A 24,612-nucleotide genomic window follows, 5' to 3' on the forward strand; every position below is an offset into this window, starting at 1 on the left:
ACACTACAAGTTCTTACTCATGTACTACTATAAATAAAAAATTGAACATTTTATGAGGGAGGTAAATATAACTGCAACAGCATAGTGACAGTGTTTGGATGATAGCAAATTGATACTAATAGGTGTGTACATGCACAAATTGAGTAACATAGAACAGTAGCACTAAGGCCGTCCACTATGTATGCCTAAACCGGTGTAAATACAACTATTGCTACATCTCGCATCGGTGCCCTGCACTGGCGAGCCGATGCAGCGGAAAAAATCAGGGACCCGAACTCCAGAGCACCTAATTGCTTTGATGCCCAGTTCCTTCGTGCCAAAAAGATTTAGTATTTTACTGCTTAGCTGCTAGGATGGGTGGACCAAAGTTGGTTGCACAAACTGCTGAAGCGGTGCCAAATAATTTTCTAATGCACCACTGATTAGATGGAAACATTTTTAGATACTAGGTACAAACTGTGACACTGTCTTAGGATGCGTTTGGTTGAAGGTGTGTATGAATGGGTTGGGACCGTGACAGTGTCTGAATCACATCATGAATGGGTTGGGACCGTGACAGTGTCTGAATCACATCTAACAAATGATTTATAACAATGAAAGACGGTCTAACCTTCTCTGCACATGCCAGAAACTTCTTCCCACTATCCACATATTCAAACGCAACTAGCTTCACACATGGAGATTGATGGTGACAATGAACAGACAGATCTTCAGCCACCCCGCTCCATTCGTTGCAACTGATGGTCCTAGGGAGCTACAAGAGGAAGAAATTACTCAAATCGACCGCCGGGTTAAAATCCTTCATTCCAAGTTATAGCCCGAGATATAGAAGAAAGGCATACCCGGGTGGTGAAGGAGTCGTCAGAGGAGGAGGAACCACTGGAGAGGTCATTGAAGAAGACCATGGCGACCCCGGCGATAGGATGCGAGACGACGATTGCGAGGAAGCAAGTGAGGAAGTGGCTATAGCTAAGAAGGAAGGAAGGAAGGAGGAAACAAGGGAAATGTGACTTGTGGTCGGGGAGAAAAGGGGGTGGGGAAGGGGGAGGGGGTAGATATTTTCGTGGTAGGCCAAAAATTTCGAAATGTGGAGGGAAACTTTGCGCACGGTGCCGCCGGACACCATTCACTTTGAGTGATTGTGTGCATCACAAACGATTCTTCTGCTTTACATGCATGGGATGAGTTTGATAATTCAAATTTTGGTGGAAATTTCCCCGGGTATGTCATTGCATAATTTAACATCGCTTGCTAATTTGGGCACAGAAAAGAGCATACAACAGATATACCACACTTACTGAATCGAGCAATTTTAGTAATTAAACAGAGCCAATTGACCTAAACATTGCTCTAACAAAAGACCAGCATTAAAAACAAAGCCTAAGTAGGCATAATTTTAACAAATCCGTCACCGTGCCGGCCTATGCATCGCCAGTGTGAGATGAGACGTCGATGACTTGTCTTGGCGAAATGCCGCAGTTGGTGGACTCCGTGTCCCCCCTGCTGAAGTCGACCGCGTCCTCGTCCTCGGCGCCGCCCTCAAGGTTGTAGTACTCGTAGTAGTGGCTGCGCCAAAGCTCGTGTTGGTACTCCACCGCCCATTCCTCAATGGACAGACTCTTCACTACCTCGACCTCGGCCACGCGTAACTCCTCCTCCTGGCGCTCCTCGATCTCCGCCGCCTCCTGCATCTCTAGCTCCCGCTCGGCGATCTCATCAGGAAGCAGGTGCTCCATGGCCACCGCAGCCTTTTCAAATGTGGGTTGTGTGCTGGATTCTGAGGTGGCCTGGAATATCCTGGCGTGTGTGTCCTCGATCTTGGCGTGGATTGCCTCGACCCGGGCCAGGGCGACATCGGCGGCATGGACGATAGCTCGAGCGCTCTTGGCGTTTGCAGCCGCCGTCGCAGCAGAAGCTGCAGCCGTCTTGGCTACTGTAGCTGCCCTATCGGCTTCCGTAGGTGCCCTCTCGGCGGATGCGGCCGTGCTCAATGCATATGTGGAGACACTCTCGACGTAGGCGGCCGCGCTCTCAGCGCAGGCGGCCACGCTCGGGGAGGACGTGGCCATCGTACGGGCCTTCACGAAGCGTTTCCACTACGTCATCTTTGCAAGAAGGGGTGCGGGAATGGGGATCAGAATTCTAGGATTCGGGGGTTGTCAGCACTGGAGCAGACGAGCTGGTGAAGCTTAAGGAGGAAGACTTAAATAGACCCAGAAATTTTTATCGCAAACGGTTCCTACAAAAAAACTGTGTGTGATGTTTTGGATATTTTTTATTAGCTGTGAAAGACGAATTTGGAGTAAAGTGGGAACGGATGGCGTTTTAAATGTACGAGAAAATTTGTAGTACTAATACGACTGTCATGTCAAATTTTGGAAAATTTCAGGGGCCATTTGACCTTTAAGACATTTAAGTGATTTTCTAGCCATTTAATGACCGTAATTCAAATTTGAACTATATCTACATGCAACGACTAACCATAACGGTTTGAAAAGTCATATTTTGTGTACTTGTGTGTGATTTAATTGCATGTGCAGTAAATTGGAAGGAATTTTCAAACATATTGGTCTAACGGCTATGATACAATTAAGCATGGAGTGCCATGGCTTTTAAATTCCACAAAATTAAAAAAAGATCAGAAACACATGAGACCTTGCTTGATGTAATGTCATGCCACTGCTACCTCTTGAGCTTGCGTTGGTTTTTCCCTTGAAGAGGAAAGGGTGATGCAACAAAGTAGAGTAAGTATTTCCCTCGGCTTTTGAGAACCAAGGTATCAATCCAGTAGGAGACAACGCCACAAGCCACCGAATACCTGCACAAACAAACACCAACTTGCACCCAACGCGACAATGGGGTTGTCAATCCCTTCATGGTCATTTGCAAAGTGAGATTGATATAGATGGATAAACGGTAAAGTAATAATTTTGGTATTTTTGGTTTATAGATCGGAAAGTAAAAGATTGCAAAGTAAGTAAATAGGCAACTTATATGATGGAAATAGACCCGGGGGCCATAGGTTTCACTAGAGGCTTCACTCAAGATAGAAAATAATACGATGGGTGAACAAATTACTGCCGAGCAATTGATAGAAAAGCGCAAAGTTATGACGATATCTAAAGCAATGATCATGAATATAGGCATCACGTTGTCGCGGGATTTCTGCGGCCACCTATGGGACCGGGTGGCCCCTTGTTTGTTCGGCAGGGGGACGACGCATTGCACAAAGAGCAGACCAGCGTACGGTAGTGCGGAAGAGAGCACACAATCGATTTACCCAGATTCGGTCTGCCGCGAGGCGTAAGACCCTAGTCCTACTTTAGTGGATTGATGGAAGAATGAATGTGGTGGTGCGTAGTACACTCACCCAGCAAGGTTTGCACATGGCGACTACGTGCGTGTGGTGGCTTGGGGTTGTCAACTTTCCAACCTTCTAATCCCTCCTGCGAGTGCCATGGGCCTCCTTTTATAGATCAAGAGGTCACCACAGTGGCAAAGTGGTCATTATCCACTGATATGATAGCAAATAGTGCTATCATACCTAACTTTGCGGGCTGACAGGGTGCATTAAATGCACCGCTTAGTGTCACATCACTAGGCGCCCAGCAAGGCCTGTCGGGCTATCTTGCCAGCTCCGCACTTGTCCTCTTAACACGTCGCGGGACGGGTGTCATCTGTAGGCTTCTTTGTAGGAAATGGCTGCCATGTGGCGAATGACTACCACTTAATCATCTTGCGGCTTGACACCACACTGATTGACGATGTGAGTCGTGTTTGAGTGGTTGGTGGGGTGGTTCTCCCCCCGCGAGCCCCGGCAGGCTCTGCCGGGGAGCCTTGGTTGCTTGCTTCTGGTGGTGGCCTCGCCCCTTGCTGGGCTTGCCTGCCCGGCAAGGGAGGCTCTTCTCTTGCCGATACCTTGCTCCTCAGGCTCAATCTTGGTCCACCTGAGCTGCATGTTGGTTCTTCAAATCGCTTGGTTCTTTAATCTCTGACTTAAGTTGGTGCTTCAATCTTGATCGTGTGCCTCTACACAGTTGTTCAACAGACCCAGGGTTTGTTGCACCGACAGAAGCCCCCGGGCCTGCCTCGAATGCGCTACCGAGTGTCGTCGGGGTAGGGCCTAATAAGTGCACATGCAAGGTTGCTAAAGGGGTTGGCCCCTTAAGTTTTCCATTGCTGCCTCATCAGCCTTGATTCTGGGCCAGTTTTCGGTTTTCCCGCGTGCGGCATAAAGCCAATAGTGGTGGGGTTGCTCCAATGATGGCCCGTGAATGACTTTAACGCACGGGGTAGAAACTGTCAATTTACTCTTCCCACAGCGCACCCTTATCCTTAGCCACATATGCCGCCTGCATCGTGTGGGGTAGGTAATAGAGGCGCGTGTCATGAGAGAGTACCTTGGGAAGGGCCCGCCCGTCTTGAATTGGCGAAGGAGGGCGGTGATTACCCGTGGATGGAGTCGCTGCCCCTCCTCGCCCGGCCTATAAAAGGGAGGAGCGGAGGAGGGCAGAGTCATCTATTTCCATGGTCCTCCTCTCCTCATCTTCTGTTTCTGCTGGTTATGCCTGAGAAGGAAGCCTGGGGCCAGCCCCCGGGCTCTGGCTCGTGGCATACGTCGCCTCACGTTGGTGCTGACGCTTGGGGAGTGAGCCTGGTCCTTGGCGTGACGAATCTTGGGGCTGGAGATTATTGGAAATCCTAGCATCGCCCCTCCCAGAGGTCTTGGGGCTGATGTCGATGAGAGGCGCGCCTTCCTGCCCGCCAAGTTGGGGCGCGGCATGCCTCAAGCCCCTGGGCGTCCTGGCCGCTTGCTATTTCTCTATTGGGGGCGCCGGACTGGGGCCTCATCCTCCTCCCGGAGCGGTGTTGATGGAGATGAAGCCTGGGGAGAAGGAGAAGACGGGAGGCAGACCGCCCAGTAGGAGCACGATCGCATCAACGCGTTCCTGTCATACTGGGGACCTGCTGCCCGCCAGCCTAGCTCTTCCCCTTTCCTAGTGCTGTCATCACCGTTTCTTCCGGCTGCCGGGAAAAGACTCATTCCCCTGGTGATCCTGCTTCCTTTTGGGGTCTTCTGACTGGGCGCCGGCATCTTCTTCTGTCGGTGCATGTGCTGGAGTCCCCCTCCCGGTTCTGGGGGTGGTGACCAGGGTGCCGTCGTGGTGCCCCGTGCTTCTCCTTCGCAGCCTTGCCACTCCCAGTCTTGTCAGGCCGTGCCTGACGGACCCTTATGGGACTGGGGTGAGCTCCTGCTTGGGTGCTCCTTTTCTCGTATTTTCCTCCTTCCGCCGCAGTGCCTGAAGGATGGAAAGCAAAAAGAGGGGATCATGGGGCACTTATCTTTTCTCAATCTTAAATCTGTAGGCAATCGCCAAATTTTAATTCAAATAATGTAATCTCTCAAGTCCATCTTTGTGTTCTGTAATGCTTGTACTTGTATTTGCATGTCAATGAAAGAAATAAACCTTGCCGAGAACTCGTGCATGTATATGTCCATGTAGAGGTGGAGTGCCTCTGTACTGTAATTAAACGAGTTTTCCTGATAGGATATCCTGCCGGCACCCTTTTCGTCTGCCGGAGAACCATGTCTGTCAGGGAACAGACTGAGGCGCCAGCCCCCCGCCCACTCCCTTTTCACCAAGGGCCAGTATGACCATCTAGGCCGAAGCAACATTCGAGCCAAGGACGGGAGCACACTGGTACGCGTCGGTCCTAAACAAACGGTTTTAACCCCTTTCCGCGACGACATTTGGAACTGTCACCAAGTGAGTGTGGGCGATAGGGGGGTCCTTCCCACACGACCCAGAAACCATCAGGGATATGCCCTCCTGGCACACACGTTCAGCAAAATGAGGTCATGTGCGACCGGCGAGCACTCAAATACAGAAATACATACAATAGAGCTAAAAATACAATTATACGGCAAAGTTGTTTCCGGTCGCAAGTACATCCCACACAGTCAGTCCCTGCTAAATGTTTCCGTTCGTTTGCACATCCCACACAGTCGCTCCAAGGAAAACGTTTCCGTTCATAGGTACATTACACACAATTTTTCCCGTTAAATCGATTGCATTATTGAATGTATCACACACGATCCATAGAAGAAACTATGTGGTAAAGGTTGTCCATCACACACAGTTTTTATATGGTAAACATTTGCGCAAGGTGGCCTAACGCAAACAGTTTTCAAGATAAAGTCATGTGTGATTGTTCATTGATCCAACACGGTTTATCCTAGAAACTGTGTGTGTTGCCTGAGGTCATCGCCCACGGTATTTTTTCAACAATCGTTTGCATTAGAAAAACACAATTAGCTGGCTAATTCGCCATTAGCAGGCTAATTATCCGACTATTCATAATCCATTTATTAATCTAATTGACATTTCATATTAAGCAAACAATATATTTCATTTCCATATTAAGGAAGCATAATTTCATAATTGAAATACATTAGAGTACAGCATGATATAGCTTCAGCACTCAGCTACCCCATTACACAACTGCACCAGCAGCAAGTTCCACATGCAACATGTAGAACCTTTCGAAATTAGCATCATAGACGGTATATAGACAGATGCATCTCATCTGGAAAACTGCTGAAGCGGAAGGCGAATATTGAGCCTTCATTCATGTTGAAGGTCTTTGCAACTTTAGGCCAGTGCCTATGGATGATTGACCGTTTGTCCTTCATCCTCTTCATGAACACTTCAATATTGAACCATGGGTGTTGTATGAAAATCTTCCTCGCCTCCTGACCAAAGAGGTGGTTTGAGAGGTAATCATCAGTGAACTACTTTGGAAAGGCCTGAAAAAAAGGATGTGCATAAATATCTTCTCTATATTGGAAATGGGGCAAAGGAATAAAAAAAGGGCAAGGTATAATAGTTAGTACCATCTTTTAGTGAACTGATATCTTCTTCATTGTGCAGACAAAGATCTTGTTGTTTTTTGTCGCTAATTTCTTTATCCTAACAATCTTTTTGAGTTTCTTGATTTGATTGATATTCATGGACAACTCATTTCCCCATATGCAAAAGGGTCGAATAGTGGGTCAAAACCTCTGACGGCAGGACCTACATGTGCAAGACCAAATTGTTAAAAACCAAAATATTAGAATGGTTCCTGCAATTGCACAATAATGTGCTATTAGACAGCGGACCATGCACGTTCTAACCTCAATTGTAAACCTCAGTGCTTCCCATTGTTTCCCTACAACACATATAAGGTAGTTAGTCATCAGGTTAAGTAAGGGTTCACATGCTATCAGTAAAATATGTTGATGAAAAATAAGCATATTGCAGATTCATCAGATTAATTGAAGCCACACAGAAAACCCATTTACCCAAACCAAGCATGATTAAGAACTAGGAAATATAGCACTTGTAAATGTTTCTCATGTATTAAGTGCAGCCAAATTCGATTTATTCCTCACATGCACAGCAATACAAAATTCTACCCACGACAATTGGACGCCGCATTGCAGAATTGAACCAAGCAGTTAACTAAACACCACAACAAATGAACCAAACATTAACTGAGCATCACATTGCACAATATAACATACTCCTAATAGAAGATCAGAGAGTTAACCAAACAGTTAACTACAGCCAATTGTAGCAATTGTATTTGTTTCATGTATTTACTACAGCCAAATTCAATTTATTCCTCACATGGTATACAATAAAAGAATGCACCCACAATTTTGTAAAGATAAATTCGATTTATTTCTCACATGGAAGACAATACAAAATTGCAGCATGAAGAATTGAACATGACATTTGCAGAATTGAACCAAACAGTTAACTGAAGATGACAACTAATTAACAAAATAGTTAATAAGTGAGCACCACACTGCACGACATATAGAACATATACACTAGAGCAACAAATTGCATGGTGAAATTAGATAGCACAATTCACTAGAATTTGTGAAGGAAAGGCAGGAGCAGCACACGCAATGGGTAAACCGAGCATGCTTAACCGGCGTAGCTAGCAATTGGCAAGGTGCTCCTTCAAGATCTGGGGTCGGCACGAATGGCAGCCATCGCGACCTCATCCGCGCATGCGGCCGCGATTTGCTTCTCCGCTGCCAAATGCTCCTTGAGGTCCTGGCTATACTGCATGCACCATGGCTTAGGCCGGCGCTTTTTTGGTGGAGGGGACGGTGATTTGGGTGGAAGGTGTCGCGCTCGCGCCAGCGGTCGGGGCATGTGGGATGTGGAAGGAGGAGGAGGGTGGGGGTCGGGTGTGGATTACCTGCCTGGATAGAGGAGGCCGAGCAGTGTGAAGGAGGGTCATTGGCGAGGAGGCGGCGGCGCTACAAGCAAGGAGTGAAGGTTTCAACTTGGAAAGGAATGCAGAAAGAGGGGAAATGTGGCTTTTGGTAAGATGGAGGGGGTGGGGATGTAGATATTTCCGGGGAAGCCAAAAATTTGGAATCGCTTCAGCCAAAAAACTGGCGCGCAAAGTGTCATCAGACATGGTCCCTTATTCAGAACTGTGTACGATATGTGGGCATCACAAACGATTCAGATAACTTAACACGTGTGTGATGAGTTTGAATGTTAAAAGTTTTGGTTCGAATTTCCATGGTTATAGTGCTCATCCACGTCATTGCATAATTTGGGTACAAAAAGGAGACTACAGCACACCACACTTCTTAATCGAGCAAGTTCAGCAATTAAACAGAGCTAGCTGACTTAAACATTACTCTACCAAATTAAAGATCGGCGCTCTTAATTAAACAAAACAAAGAGTATTACTATGGCTGGTGCTCGTCAATCTCCGCCGCCACCTCCATGTCCATCACGCGTCCGACGGTCTCCTGGGGATGGGGCTCCATGGCATCCATCGCACCATCCGCGTCCGCCATCTCTTTGGAAAAGGCCGCCACGAGCTGGGCGTGGGCGGATGCGATCTGGGCTTGGACGGGCTCCGTCGTTGCAAGGTATGTGGCGGAGGAACGAACGGCTGCTCGAACGCTCTCGGCGATTGCCAGCTCTTTGGCCGTGGGTTGCCGGCCGTTGTCGGAGAAGCTTCGTTCGATTTGTGCGGTGACCACCAGGAGCTGGGCATGGGCGGCCTCGACATGGTTGTCGGCGGCCTCCATCAGGGCTAAGGCCGCCGCTGTGGAACGGACAACTGTTGTGCCGCTCTCGCCAGTTGCTATCCCCGAGGCAGATGTTGCTGCCGCCACCTGAGAAGCAACAACGGCCGTTTGGGCTGCCTTTGCCGCCCGGTCACAAATTGCGGCCACGCTCATGCACATTGTTAGCACGCGCATGGCGGCTGCGGCCGCGCTCTTGCCGGAGTGGGTCACTGAAGTTGCCCTCACGACGTCGGTCCACGTGCCCATCTTTCACCGACGACGATTGAACAGTGAAATGATATTTGGGGAGCGAGCTAGTGTGCTTGAGACGCCGGCTGTGGACTGTAGCCGACGCACCTTCTCGCGTAAGCCATATGCGTACTATACACCGACGTGCTCCAAGATATTTTGTACTACATCTCACACGGTTGCTGATAATAAACTGTGTGCGATCTACTTGATTTTTCATCTTGATTTGAATTATGTAATGGGGTCACAGTGGCAATGGACGGTGTTTGAATTGCTAGACCTTTTATCTGGAGTGAGCATGCAACTATATGTGTGTCGTAAAAGAATTGGAATTATTCAGGGTTCGTTTGAACATTTTATACATTAAATTGGTTTTCTAGCCATTTCAGGTGAACAATTCAAATTTGAACTACATGCACATGCTCCAGTACATATAAATTGGTTGAAAAATCAAATCTGTGTCCTTGGGTGCATGCTTAGGTCCCATGCAAGAAATGGGAATGAATTTCAAACACCACGGCACCATTGATTGCCGGCAAAATATTGAGATGCCTGGTTTTTAAATTCTAGTAAATCAAAAACTACTCTGAAATTCATGAAACTAGGCATGCTATCATGGAGCGGCATCAACATGCCGTGGTAAAAATTTTGTCCCATTTGGGGTAGTTTTGGGTATATGCTTCTCACAAACCGGAGCTTCTCACAACAAGCATGATGGTTTTCGGTAGGGAACATCCCATCTTTGGGGATGAAACGATATCCATTGCCTCTTATTGCTTTCAATTTTTTTCTCGTGTCAACATAGAACAAAAGGAGTGTTGTGTGAATTTTTGTGATTTTCGGGGTTCGTTTGGACATTTTTATGCATTAACTGAGTTTTCAATGCATTTTATGTGCATAATTAAAATTTGCACTACGTGCACATGCTCCAGTGCATATAAATTGGTTCAAAATCAAACTTGTGTCCTTGGGTGCATGCTTAGGTCCCATGCAAGAAATGGGAATGAATTTCAAACACCGGGGCACCGTTGATTGCCGGCAAAACATTGAGATGCCTGGTTTTTAAATTCTAGTAAATCCAAAACTCATTTGAAATTCATGAAACTTGGCATGCTATGATGGAGCGGCATCAACATGCCGTGGTAAATTTTTTGTCCCATTTGAGGCAGGTTTGGGTATATGCTTCTCACAAACCGGAGCTTCTCACAACAAGCATGATGGTTTTCGGTAGGGAACGTCCCACCTTTGGGGACAAAACGATATCCATTGCCTCTTATTGCTTTCAAATTTTTTCTCGTGTCAACATAGAAAAACAGGAGTGTTGTGTGAATTTTTGTGATTTTTTGGGGTTCGTTGGGATATTTTTATGCATTTACTGAGTTTTCAATGCATTTGTGTGCATAATTCAAATTTGAACTACATGCACATGCTCCAGTGCATATAAATTGGTTGAAAAATCAAATATGTGTCCTTGGGTGCATGCTTAGGTCCCATGCAAGAAATGGGAGTGGATTTCAAACACCAGGGCACCGTTGACTGCCGGCAAAACATTGAGATGCCTCGTTTTTAAATTCTAGTAAATCCAAAACTCGTCTGAAATTCATGAGACTTGACATGCTATCATGGAGCAGCATCAACATGCCATGGTACAAATTTTGTCCCATTTGGGGCAGGTTTGGGTATATGCTTCTCACAAACCGGAGCTTCTCACAACAAGCATGATGGTTTTCGGTAGGAACGTCCCACCTTTGGGGACGAAACGATATCCATTGCCTCTTATTGATTTCAAATTTTTTTTCTCGTGTGAACATAGATCAACAGGAGTGTTGTGTGAAATTTTGTGATTTTTCGGGGTTTGTTTGGATATTTTTATGCATTTACTGAGTTTTTAATGCATTTATGTGCATAATTCAAATTTGAACTACATGCACATGCTCCAGTGCATATAAATTGGTTGAAAAATGAAATATGTGTCCTTGGGTGCATGCTTAGGTCCCATGCAAGAAATGGAAATGAACTTCAAACACTAGGGCACCGTTGATTGCCGGCAAAACATTGAGATGCCTGGTTTTTAAATTCTAGTAAATCCAAAACTCATCTGAAATTCATGAAACTTGACATGCTATCATGGAGCAGCATCAACATGCCGTGGTACAATTTTTGTGCCATTTGGGGCAGGTTTGGGTATATCCTTCTCACAGCAAGCATGATGGTTTCCGGTAGGGAACGTCCCACCTTTGGGGACGAAACGGCATCCATTGCCTCTTATTGCTTTCAATTTTTTTCTCGTGTCAACATAGAACAACAGGAGTGTTGTGTGAATTTTTGTGATTTTTCGGGGTTCGTTTGGACATTTTGATGCATTAACCGAGTTTTCAATGCATTTATGTGCATAATTCAAATTTGAACTACATGCACATGCTCCAGTGCATATAAATTGGTTGAAAAATCAAATATGTGTCCTTGGGTGCATGCTTAGGTCCCATGCAAGAAATGGGAATGAATTTCAAACACTAGGGCACCGTTGATTGCCGGCAAAACATTGAGATGCCTGGTTTTTAAATTCTAGTAAATCCAAAACTTGTCTGAAATTCATGAAACTTGGCATGCTATCATGGAGTGGTATCAACATGTCGTGGTACAAATTTTGTCCCATTTGGGGCAGGTTTGGGTATATGCTTCTCACAAACCGGAGCTTCTCACAACAAGCATGATGGTTTTCGGTAGGGAACATCCCACCTTTGGGGACAAAACGATATCATTGCCTCTTATTGCTTTCAAATTTTTTTCTCGTGTGAACATAGAACAACAGGAGTGCTTTGTGAATTTTTGTGATTTTCCGGGGTTCGTTTGGACATTTTTATGCATTAACTAAGTTTTCAATGCATTTATGTGCATAATTAAAATTTGAATTACATGCACATGCTCCAGTGCACATAAATTGGTTGAAAAATCAAATATGTGTCCTTGGGTGCATGCTTAGGTCCCATGCAAGAAACGGGAATGAATTTGAAACACCAGGGCACCGTTGATTGCCGGCAAAACATTGAGATGCCTGGTTTTTAAATTCTAGTAAATCCAAAATTCTGTTAATCATTCACGTAACGCCATGTGTCATGGTTTCAGTGGTTGTAGGAGGTGTTGTGCGGATAGCTGCTTGACCTTGACTGAACGGGAGGCGTCCGAGCGCCGTCCGGTGCGCAGGCTGACCGAGAGGCATGCAAGCTGTCCTCGAGTGCGCAGGCTCACTGGGAAGCGTGCGAGCTGTACGCTGCGCAGGCTCACTGGGAAGTGAGCCCTTTCACTTCCTTGGCCGCCCGCCTTGCTCGCATCCTCTCCATTAATGGCGCCCAAGTCGTAGTTTAATTTGCTTTTTAAATATAAAACACTCATCGCAAACGTTTTAGTTAGAACACCCGTATGAAAGCCAACAGCTTCCCCAGGAAGCTAAGAGAAAATGTGCCAAGCTGGATTTCTGCAGCTCTTGATCGCAAATGTTTTAGATAGAACACCCGTATGCAAAGTGAGAGCAGCGCAGGATTTGTGCATCCCTTCAACGCAAACGGTTGTTTTGGATGACCCGTGTGCAACCACGTACAAACAATTTGGTAAGACTTGTCAATCCTTGTAACACTGCGATTTGTCAAAATATGAAGCTAAAATTCACTAGCAGTATCTAATTTTTGCAACTAAAATTTAGTAATTAACACTGGTACAACGACGTGCTAAACAAACGGGTTTTAACCCCTTTCCGCGACGGCACTTGGAACCGTCGCCAAGTGAGTGTGGGCAATAGGGGGGTCCTTCCCACACGACCCAGAAATCGTCGGGGATAGGCCCTCTTGGGACCCAGGTTGGGGTCGTGTGCGATCGGACAAGGCATCGAAACCCAATCATTTCCGTAGGTATGTACATCCCACACAGTGAATCCCAGAAATCATTTCCATAGGTATGTACATCCCACACGGTGAATCCCAGAAATCATTTACGTAGGTATGTACTTCCCACACGATGAATCCCAGAAATCATTTCCATAGGTATGTACATCCCTCACGGTGTATCCCAGAAAATCATTTCCGTAGGTATGTACATCCCACACAGTTCTTTGTGTGGAAACGTTTGCGCAAGGTGGCCTAACGCAAAAAGTTCGCTGCCGGAAGCCGTGTGTGATTGTTAGTTGATCGAACACGCTTACTTTCTAGAAAACGTTTGGGTTGTTTGAGTTCATCGCCCACGGTGCTGTCTGGGTAACTGTTTGCAATAGAAAACCCCAATAAGCAGGGTAATTAGCCTATTATTGATAATCCATGTACTAATCAAACTGATATTTCTTATAAAACATGCCAGATATTTCATATCCTTATAAAAGCAACCAGAATTTCATAATCGAATTACGTCAGATAGCTTCGTCACTCAGTTACACCATTGCACAACAGCAACAAGTTTCACACGCAACATCAAAAACCTTTGGAAAGTAGCATCATACACGGTAAATAGATAGATGAATCTCATCTGGGAAACTGCAGAAGCGGAAGGCAAATATTGAGCCTTCAGTGATGTTGAATGTCCTTGCAATTTTAGGCCAGTGGCTATGGATAATTGCCCGCCCAACCTTCGTCCTCTTCAGCAAGACTTCAATATTGTGCGGTGGGTGTTGAATGAATACCTTCCTCGCCTCTTGACCATGCAGGTGGTTTGAGAGGTAATCATCGGTGAACTGCTTTGAAAAGTACTGAAAACAAAGCTATGCATAAATTGCTGTTGAAAATTTTGAAATGGCGCAAGGGGTAAAAACAAGGTAAAAGAGTTGGTACCATCCTATAGTTGACTGATGTCTTCTTCATTGTGCAAACAAAGATCTTGTTGTTGTTCTTCGCAAGTTTCTTCATCCTAACAATCTTTCTGAGTTTCTTGACTTGACTTATATTCATGGACATCTCATTTCCCCATATGCAAAATGGGTCGAACAGTGGGTCTAAGCCTCTGACAGCATGACCTACATGTGCAAGACCAAATTGTAAGAAACCTAAATATTAGAATGATTCCTTCCACTGCACAATAATGTGCTATTAGCCAAAGGACCCTGCTTGAACAAACCTCGATGGTAAACCGTAGTGTCTCCCATTGTTTCCCTGCAACACACACAAGGAAGATCTTGATCAGGTTAACTGAGAGTTGCCATACTATTAGTAGAATATGTATTGAGTACAACTAAATTGCAGAACTAAACCAAACAGTTAAATGGACAGCAGACCAAATGAACCAAAATAGTTAACTGAGCACGACATTGCTGAGTAGAAACATGTATGAGAAGATAAGACAGTTAACAAAACAAAGAATGCTTGAGAACAGTACTACGAAATGTAGCAATTGTTGGACCAAAGTGTTAACTAAACATTACATTTCAGAGGACCAAATTGTTAACTGAACATCAGATTGCATATTAACATTACAGAGGACAAATCACTAGAAGGCACTGGCGGTGGCCTCGAGAAAACATCACGAACTGTATTTTAAAGTACACAACCATGCAGCGGTGTCGATGGTGGCCTCGAAGACGAGGTGCTCATCGAAGATCTAGCGATCGACATGCATGTCAGCCATAGCAACCTCGTTCACGCATGCGGCCGCATGCTACTCAGCTCCATGTTATACTGCGTGTAAAATGGTTGTGGGCGGTGCTTAATTGGAGGAGGGGGCCAGTGATTTCGATGGAAGGTGTCGCTTCGTTAGTCGAGGCATGTGGGATGGGAAAGGAGGATGGTGTGGGTGGGGTGTGGATTACCTGACCATATCGACGAGGCCGCGCAGCAAGAAGAAGGGTCGGTAGCGAGGAGGCCGCGCAACAAGAAAAGGTGTCACCGGCGAGGAGGCGGCACTACAAGAAGAAGGGTCGCCGGCGAGGAGGCAGCGTTGCAAGAATAAGGGTAGCCGGCGAGGAGGGGGTGCTGCAAGAAGAAGGGTCACCGGTGAGGAGGCTGAGCTGCAAGAAGAAGGGTCGTCGGTGAGGAGGCTGAGCTGCCAGTAAGCAGCAGTGAAGGTTTGAACTTGGAAAGCAAGGAGGAACAGTGGAAATGTGGCTTTTGGTAGGAGGGAGGGAGCGGGGAGATAGATATTTCCGCGGTGGCAAAAAAATTCGCTCGGTGCCACGAGAAACTGGCGCGCAAGTGTGGTTCAAGCGGGGGCGGTGGAATGTAGACGACGAAGCTTCCTGCATAAGCCAGACAAGACGGTGTGGCAAGATATTTTATATCGCATCCCACACGATTCTTTCTAGTAAACTGTTTGTGGTATACCTGATTTTTTTCATTATGTTTTGAAAGACAAAATGGTGTTACGGAGGGAAAGGATGGTGTTTGAATTGCTAGAACATTTACGTACAGAGAACATGCAACTAGTACATGAGTGTCGTGTTTAAATTTGGAATTATTCCGGGTTCGTTTGGCATTTTTATGCATTAATTGAGTTTTTGGGCATTTAATGTGCATAATTAAAATTTTAACTACAAGCACATGCTCCAATGCACCAAAGTTTGCTGAAAAATCACATATGTGTCTTTGGGTGAATTTATAGGTCCCATGCAAGAAATGGGAATAAAATTCAAACATCTGGGTGTTGTGGCTTGGCCGGAATGATTGAGAAACTTGGTTTTTTAATTCATGTAAATCCAAAACACGGCTGAAAATCATGAAACTTGGCATGGTGTCATGACATGGCACCAACATGCTGCAATAAATTTTTTGGCCGAATTGGGACAAGCTTTGGTGTAAGCTTCTTGCAAACCGGAGCTTCCCTCAAGAAGGCTCCTGGTTCCGAGAGGGAACGTGTCACCTCCGTGTGCGAAACGACATATGTACACTGCCTTCTCCCGCCTTAATTTTTTTACACAGGCAGATTAGACCAAATAGAAGTATCGTGCTAAATTTTGGAATTATTCTGTGTTCGTTTGGCCTTTTTTATACATTAATTGAGTTTCTGGGCATTTAATGTGCATAAGTCAAATTTGAACTACAAGCACAGGCTCCAGTGCACCAAAGTTGTATGAAAAATTACATGTGTGTCCTTGGGTGAATTTCTAGGTCCCATGCAAGAGATGGGAGTGAAATTCAAACATCTGGGCGTCGTGGCTTGGCCGAAAAGATTGAGAAACTTGATTTTATAATTCCTGTAATTCCAAAACACGCCTGAAAATCATGAAACTTGGCATGGTGTCATGACATGGCACCAACATGCTGCGGTAATTTTTTTGGCCGAATTGGGACAAGCTTTGTTGTAGGCTTCTAGCAAACCGGAGCTTCCCTCAAGAAGGCTCGTGGTTCCGAGAGGGAACGTGCCACCTCCGTGTGCGAAACGACATATGTACACTGCCTTCTCCCACCTTAATTTTTTTTACACAGCCAGATTAGACCAATTAGAAGTACCGTGCTAAATTTTGGAATTATTCCGGGCTCGTTTCGCCTTTTTTATACATTAATTGAGTTTCTGGGCATTTAATGTGCATAACTCAAATTTGAACTGCAAGCACAGGCTCCAGTGCACCAAAGTTGTTTGAAAAATTACATGTGTGTCCTTGGGTGAATTTCTAGGTCCCATGCAAGAGATGGGAGTGAAATTCAAACATCTGGGCATCGTGGCTCGGCCGGGAAGATTGAGAAACTTGGTTTTTTAATTCCTGTAATTCCAAAACACGCCGGAAAATCATAAAACTTGGCATGGTCTCATGACATGGCACCAACATGCTGCGGTAATTTTTTTGGCTGAATTAGGACAAGCTTTGGTGTAAGCTTCTTGCAAACCGGAGCTTCCCTCAAGAAGGCTCGTGGTTCCGAGAGGGAACGTGTCACCTCCGTGTGCGAAACGACATACGTACACTGCCTTCTCCCGCCTTAATTTTTTTACACAGCCATATTAGACCAAATAGAAATATCGTGCTAAATTTTGGAATTATTCCGGGTTCGTTTGGCCTTTTTTATACATTAATTGAGTTTCTGGGTATTTAAAGTGCATAATTAAAATTTTAACTACAAGCACATGCTCCAGTGCACCAAAGTTGTTTGAAAAATCACATGTGTGTCCTTCGATGAATTTATAGGTCCCATGCAAGAGATGGGAGTGAAATTCAAACATCTGGGCGTCGTGGCTCAGCCTGAAAGATTGAGAAACATGGTTTTTTAATTCCTGCAATTCCAAAACACGCCTGAAAATCATGAAACTTGGCATGGTCTCATGACATGGCACCAACATGTTGTGGTAATTTTTCTGTCCGATTTGCGAAGGCGCACACATTAACAATCAACAAAGTCATTTTGGAACAAGTGTTGTCACGTTACAAATTGGAAACACAAGTATTATTGAAACCGTGGGCGTTTGACTTACCAATTAGGTGCGGCCATGCGTCCCCTTTTTTATTGGCTAGGAGGTGTCGTGCAGGGTAGCTATTTGAGTACGGGAGGTGTGCGATCAGACCCCTGCGCGTGCTCATCGGGAGGAGAGCCATTTTGACCGCTACCCGCCGCGCACCTCCCTCCCAATGTCTCCATTAATGGCGCTCGAGCACCTGTTCTATGGCGTGGCTATATGTCTCACTGGACTGAGATTTAAGAGAGAAAAATGAAAATCTGAAAAGAAAGTTTTGCACGAATCTTGATGTAAGATCCGACGAACCTATATAGCATCGACTACGACTTATAGCAAGCATGATGAATATAAGGACGATGACATTGGATAGTAATTGTCTTACATATTTATAAACATAATTAAAAAAAGCCACATGCGGCAATGCTCGATATACACAAGGGCAAAAGAAGAAGGAAGACAACTAGTCTCCGCGGCGGGCGGCGACGAGCTCTTTCTTGTCCTCAAGATGCTGGTTGAGAGGATCCACGGATTCCTCCACCAGCCTTCTGCGCTCGATGCGCAGCATGGCATTCTCGTCCATAAGTTCCTCGACGATGACGCCGGTCCTCTTCAACAAGGCAGTAGTCTGCTCCTGCTGCTCCGCACTTCCGACAATCTTTGCCCTCAGCAGGTCGCGCTCGGCCCGGAGCTTTGCATTACTCTCATTTAGTTGCCGGATGACGTCGGTAGACTGATCAAATGAGGCTTGTAGGTCATCCTGCAACCTCGCCCACCTGGAGATCTGATCCATCTACCTAAGGACGAGGGCATGCATGCGCCTGTAAGAGTCCTCGCCTGCCCGCGAGGCAGTTTCCCAGGCCACCGCGGCGCGGGAGGACATCTCTGCCGCATTCGGGGCGCGGTGGGACATCTCTTCTGCTTCCGCGGCGCGGCTGGACCAGTCTGTTGCTTCGACGGCGCGGCGGGTCCTCCGTGCTGCTTCGATGGTGTGGCGGGACCTCTCTGCTGCTACGGCTGTGCGACGGGACATGTTGGTGTTGGAAATATGCCCTAGAGGCAATAATAAAATGATTATTATATTTCCTTGTTCATGATAATTGTCTATTATTCATGCTATAATTGTATTATCCGGAAATCGTAATACATGTGTGTATACATAGACCACAATGTGTCCCTAGTGAGCCTCTAGTTGACTAGCTCGTTGATCAACAGATAGTCATGGTTTCCTGGCTATGGACATGGGGATTTCATTGATAATGGGATCACATCATTAGGAGAATGATGTGATGGACAAGACCCAAACCTAAGCATAGCACAAAGATCGTGTAGTTCGTTTGCTGTAGCTTTTCTGGATGTCAAGTATCATTTCCTTAGACCATGAGATTGTGCAACTCCCGGATACCGTAGGAGTGCCTTGGGTGTGCCAAACGTCACAACGTAACTGGGTGACTATAAAGGTACATTACAGGTATCTCCGAAAGTGTCTGTTGGGTTGGCACGAATCGAGATTGGGATTTGTCACTCCGTATGACGGAGAGGTATCTCCGGGCCCACTCAGTAATGCATCATCATAATGAGCTCAATGTGATCAAGTGGTTGATCACGGGATCATGCATTACGGTACGAGTAAAGTGACTTGCCGGTAACGAGACTGAACAAGGTATTGGGATACCGACGATCGAGTCTCGGGCAAGTAACGTACCGATTGACAAAGGGAATTGAGTACGGGATTGATTAGGTCCTCGACATCATGGTTCATCCAATGAGATCATCGAGGAGCATGTGGGAGCCAACATGGGTATCCAGATCCCGCTGTTGGTTATTGACCAGAGAATCGTCTCGGCCATGTCTGCTTGTCTCCCGAACCCGTAGGGTCTACACACTTAAGGTTCAGTGACGCTAGGGCTGTATAGATATGAGTATGCAGTAATCCGAAAGTTGTTCGGAGTCCCAGATGAGATCCTGGACGTCACGAGGAGTTCCGGAATTGTCCGGAGGTGAAGAATTATATATAGGAAGTGTAGTTTCGGCCATCGGGAAAGTTTCGGGGTCACCGGTATTGTACCGGGACCACCGGATGGGTCCCGGGGGTCCACCGGGTGGGGCCACCCATCCCGGAGGGCCCCATGGGCTGAAGTGGAGAGGGGAACCAGCCCATAGTGGGCTGGTGCGCCCCCCCCCTTGGCCCCCCCATGCGCCTAGGGTTGGGAACCCTAGGGGAGGGGGCGCCTCCACTTGCCTTGGGGGGTACTCCACCCCCTTGGCCGCCGCCCCCCTAGGAGATCCCATCTCCTAGGGCCGGCGCACCCCCTAGGGGGGCTATATAAAGGGGGGAGGGAGGGAAGCCGCACCTCAAGCCTTGGCGCCTCCCTCTCCCCTGCTACACCTCTCCCTCTCGCAGAAGCTCGACGAAGCCCTGCTGCGATCACTGCTGCATCCACCACCACACCGTCGTGCTACTGGATCTTCATCAACCTCTCCTTCCCCCTTGCTGGATCAAGAAGGAGGAGACGTCATCCGCTCCGTACGTGTGTTGAACGCGGAGGTGCCGTCCGTTCGGCACTTGGTCATCGGTGATTTGGATCACGGCGAGTACGACTCCATCATCCCCGTTCTCTTGAACGCTTCCGCACGCGATCTACAAGGGTATGTAGATGCACTCTCCTCTCGTTGCTAGTTGACTCCATAGATTGATCTTGGTGAAACGTAGGAAATTTTTTTGTTTCCTGCAACGTTCCCCATCAGTTGGCTGCTTTCGCGGCGAGGCGGGGCATCTCTCGTGCTCCCGCTTCCGGGCTCGCCTCTCCCTGGTGGCAATCTCTCGACCCAAAACTCACTCTAGCCATGGTGGATGCAAGGGAACGATGATGAATGACTTGTTTGTTTTTTACTTTTGTGGATGAGGAGTTGAGGAGGAATGTGCAGTCATCTTGGAGTAGTAGTATTTATAACCGTGTAGTAATACGCTCCTAAGTGGGAAACCGATTAGGTTTTGATCGGTGTGAACAGGTTTGCAATTTGGAATGTGACGGGACGCGGCCTCCCTGTTCTTTTAAAAAATTGTGACAGGACGCATGCTCAAAATTTACTGACAGTTATAAGTGCGGCACTATTCCCGGAAGGCGTAACGTGGGCACGTACGCCTTCTCGGCCGCGTACGTAACGTTTGCACCATAGGATGCACCACAATAGGCAATGTCAGCACCATCGCGCATGGTTATTTTAATTAGAATGTGTGTGCGTGTCTAGCGCACACACGTTGATCTATCTAACTGTTTCAGTTTGTTGTTGCTAATCACAAATAGTTCATCCATGTGAAGTGTATGCCATCAATCGTAGACACTTGATCTGGCTGACCCGTTTCTATTCTGTTGCCTAATCGCAAACAGTTAATCCTTCTGAAGCGTATGCCCTCAATCACACACACCTTGATCTGGCTGACCGTTTCTTTTGTGTTGTCTAATCACAAATAGTTCATGTGAGTGAACCGTATGTTGTGTATCATACACGCCATCATCTGGCTGCCCGTTTCTTTTGTTCCTCATCATCACAAACAGTTAATTGAACTGAACCGTATGCCCTTCATCGCACACGCAACTAAAACCTGAACCGTGTTTGATGCATCCGTCATCGCAAAATGTTTTATACATTTCTGACGGTTTTCATACAGCACCGTTTGCAATTATTGCATCGCACATAGTTTCTCGAAGGGTCTCTGATTGTAGTGTCGCGTTAGCAGCATCCTGCAGTAGTGTAAGCGCAGATTTCGTTCATAGATTAAGCGGTCGTTCTTAATTAATACAAACAGTTCAACTCGACAGCTGAACCGACCAAACTTCTCCCCAATTGTTGCCAACCACATACCAAAATAGCTAGTTCAACTATATATACTAGTTCATTTTAAGTACGTTGTACAGTTCCACCACATCTATAGTCATATGAACTAAAAAAATAGCCCCTAAATACTACTACTACTGCGGAGGGGCTTTGTACTACTTTCGGATGCCTCTCCTCTGCCGAGCGTGCTCAGTAAGAGGCGGAGCCTACCGACAGGCTGGGCAACCGCAATGCAGTGCCTGCCGCTAATGCAGCTTTAGCGACGCTCACCTCGAACGCCCTCTGCCGCTCCAGACGACCCCTCTTGAAGCGGTGGTTCTCCTCGTAGATCTCCTGATTCCTCGCCTCTGAGGCGGCGTGTGCCACAGCCACTGCGGCGGTAAGGCTCTTTGCGTGCTCGACAAGGCGCTCCTCCTCCTCCCACACGAACTCAGTGTAGCGCGCAAGGTCACTGTCGCATGTGCGGGCATCCACCTCCGCCTCCCGCCTTCGGGCGGTGGTGATGGAGCGGGTGATGAATTCGGCGGTCGATGGTGGGCTGGCAACCACGGCGGCCGACGACGGGGTGGCGGCCACAGCCACCACCTCTCGCCTTCGGGCCGCGGTGGCGGAGCGGGTGATGGCCACAGTGGCCGGCAGTGGGGTGGCGGCCACGACGGCCATCTCCCGCCTTCAGGCCGTGGTGGTGGAGCGGGCGATGGCCCTGGCTTTCGATGGTGGTGTGGCGGCAACGGCGGCCGGCAACAGCTGCCGACGGGCACCGGCGGCGGAGCGTGTGGTGGGTGTTCTGCGCACACCCAACAGGGACGCCACGCGCACTACACTACGCAGGGGACTGCGCCGCCGCCATGGTGTAGCCTCCCAGATGGAGTTGTCCTCTGATGACGGCGGAGTGGCTAAGCGATGACGACGGACCGGTGCCGTTGGTGAATGTGGGAGAAGCAGACGAGATAAGCTATAGGGATGGAGGGGAAAATGCGATGCAGGACTCGCCAGTTGTGAGGGTTTTTATAGCAGGCCAGTAAGCATTGGGATTTTGGTGGATTTCACCGAGTCGGGCGGGAAGCTTGCACGGGAACCTGCGAGGTTGCGCGGGAACGGGCTCACCGACGATTCATTGGCGCCACCGTTTGGCAAAAAGAACGCCCCCGCATGCTGCGCAAGCTTGCGCTGTAAGCCGTCTGTGGCAATAGGGTGACAAGACGTGCGAGAGGAGGACGAAAGGCCACGTACACATATGGTTAATAAAAAAAGTTTGTGATTTAATTACCTACTATACCACCGTCCTGGTTTATAAGTATGACTAGCACATATGCCCGTGCGTTGCATAGGGGAAAATTGATGTTTTGCACAAACATAATGTCCCACAGCATTGGATTCATTATGAAAAACATGTTGCAACGCAGCATCGTCCTTCTACAAAATGAATATAAAAAAATACGTCGCAATTTAGTCGTGTTCATATTTTCTTTGCAGGGCGTAATGTCCCACTGATTTCATTTAAATACAATCCTTTTTAATGGTATTTAAGTATGATCCTTTCATTAATTACCATGAAGTCCTCACCCGTTTTAGTCGGGGATCAAATCCTTCCTTTTCTAATTTAGTAGCCCCAACACATTAAGGCCTATAGATCCTTTCTTCTAGTTATCCTACCTTTTTACCTCAAATCCTTCATGTAAAATTTATTAATACCACAATTTTTCTAATAGTTATTCCACCGATTTACCCATAATCCTTTCTTTAATTAGCCTTATTCGTTTAAAAATTATATTTAAGCCCACAATCCTTCCTTTATTAGCTCATTCGCTTAATTAGCTCTCCCTAAACATGAGCCTTGGTCCTCACCCTTCCCCATCTATAGGAACGAAGGGTGATTTGTGCGAACCCCGGGCTCTCCACCTCGCCGTTGCCAAATCGGCGGCTCCCTCGCCCTCCGCCGGACGCTCCGGCGGCGGGAGGACAGGGAGGCCCGATTTGCAGCGTGTACATAGTGTAGGAGTGCCTAGGGAGCCAGCCGCTCGCGTCGTGGAGGCGGTGGTGCGACTGGATCGGCTTTTTGCAGGTGTTCGTCTCCCCTTCGACGACGAAGTTCCGGTGGAGCTCCGTGGTGGACCAGCTCCTTTCTTCGTGCTCGCTGCTCGGTGGAGAGGCCGTGCATGGTTCCCCCATGCCAGAGATCGAGGGATGGCGATTCCGGCGGTTGAAGATCTGGAGAAGGAAGGCGATGTTGAGCGGTGCGACGACGACGACGGCCATGGGTGTAGGTCCTTAGGGACCGTTGATCGGAGACTTCCTGTTTCGCCCCGGGGCTGCTTCGATCCAAGGCGTCAGCAAGCAGCAGCGAACAGCGCGTCACCGGCTCGTCCACAGCGCCGGCGTAGTCAGGTTGCAGAGGGGCTTGGTTGTAATTTCCTTTTCTGTGTGGACCTTTCAGTAATTTGGTCATTTTAATATCAACTCCTTTTCTCGCAAAATAAATAAATAAACATGATGACTGCCACTCGTATATTTAGAGTGAGTTGGGATTAGTAAATATGAAAGGTGCATAAGTCTTTGGTTGTTACATCTAAGAGATAGACATGAGGTCTTGTGTTCAATTCCCATAATGTTGATTTATTTTGACCCAATTATTTTTTGTGGTCTCTCTATGAAAGCCCATAAAAGTCCCATCAACATACAAGTAACTGGCCCAGATCGCTTAACGTGTGTAAACCAAACATAAAGGACTAAACCAAACCAAGAATACCTATTCCCTTCAATAGTAGGTATAGATTTAACTAATAAAATACGAATGCATGTCGTCAAAGATTATATAGTTGGATTTTTATTTGAACATAGTTTCCAATTATATAATTTTTAAAACATGCATTAAAATTTTGTTGGTTAAATTTGAGGGTAAAGTATGGCATGGAATATAAAGGAGACTATAGACTAGACGGAGGTGGTACCACACGGCCGCTCTCTACGCAACGACGCAACTGTCGGGCGGCTTGTAGGCGACCATTTCCTGTGCGTTCATCTGCTCTATGTGTGTGGTTGCTTGCGGTTCAGGCGGCCACGGCGCGCTCTGCTCG

Source organism: Triticum urartu, chromosome 1 (genome assembly GCF_003073215.2).
Source record: "Triticum urartu cultivar G1812 chromosome 1, Tu2.1, whole genome shotgun sequence".
NCBI classification, from domain to species: Eukaryota; Viridiplantae; Streptophyta; class Magnoliopsida; order Poales; family Poaceae; genus Triticum; species Triticum urartu.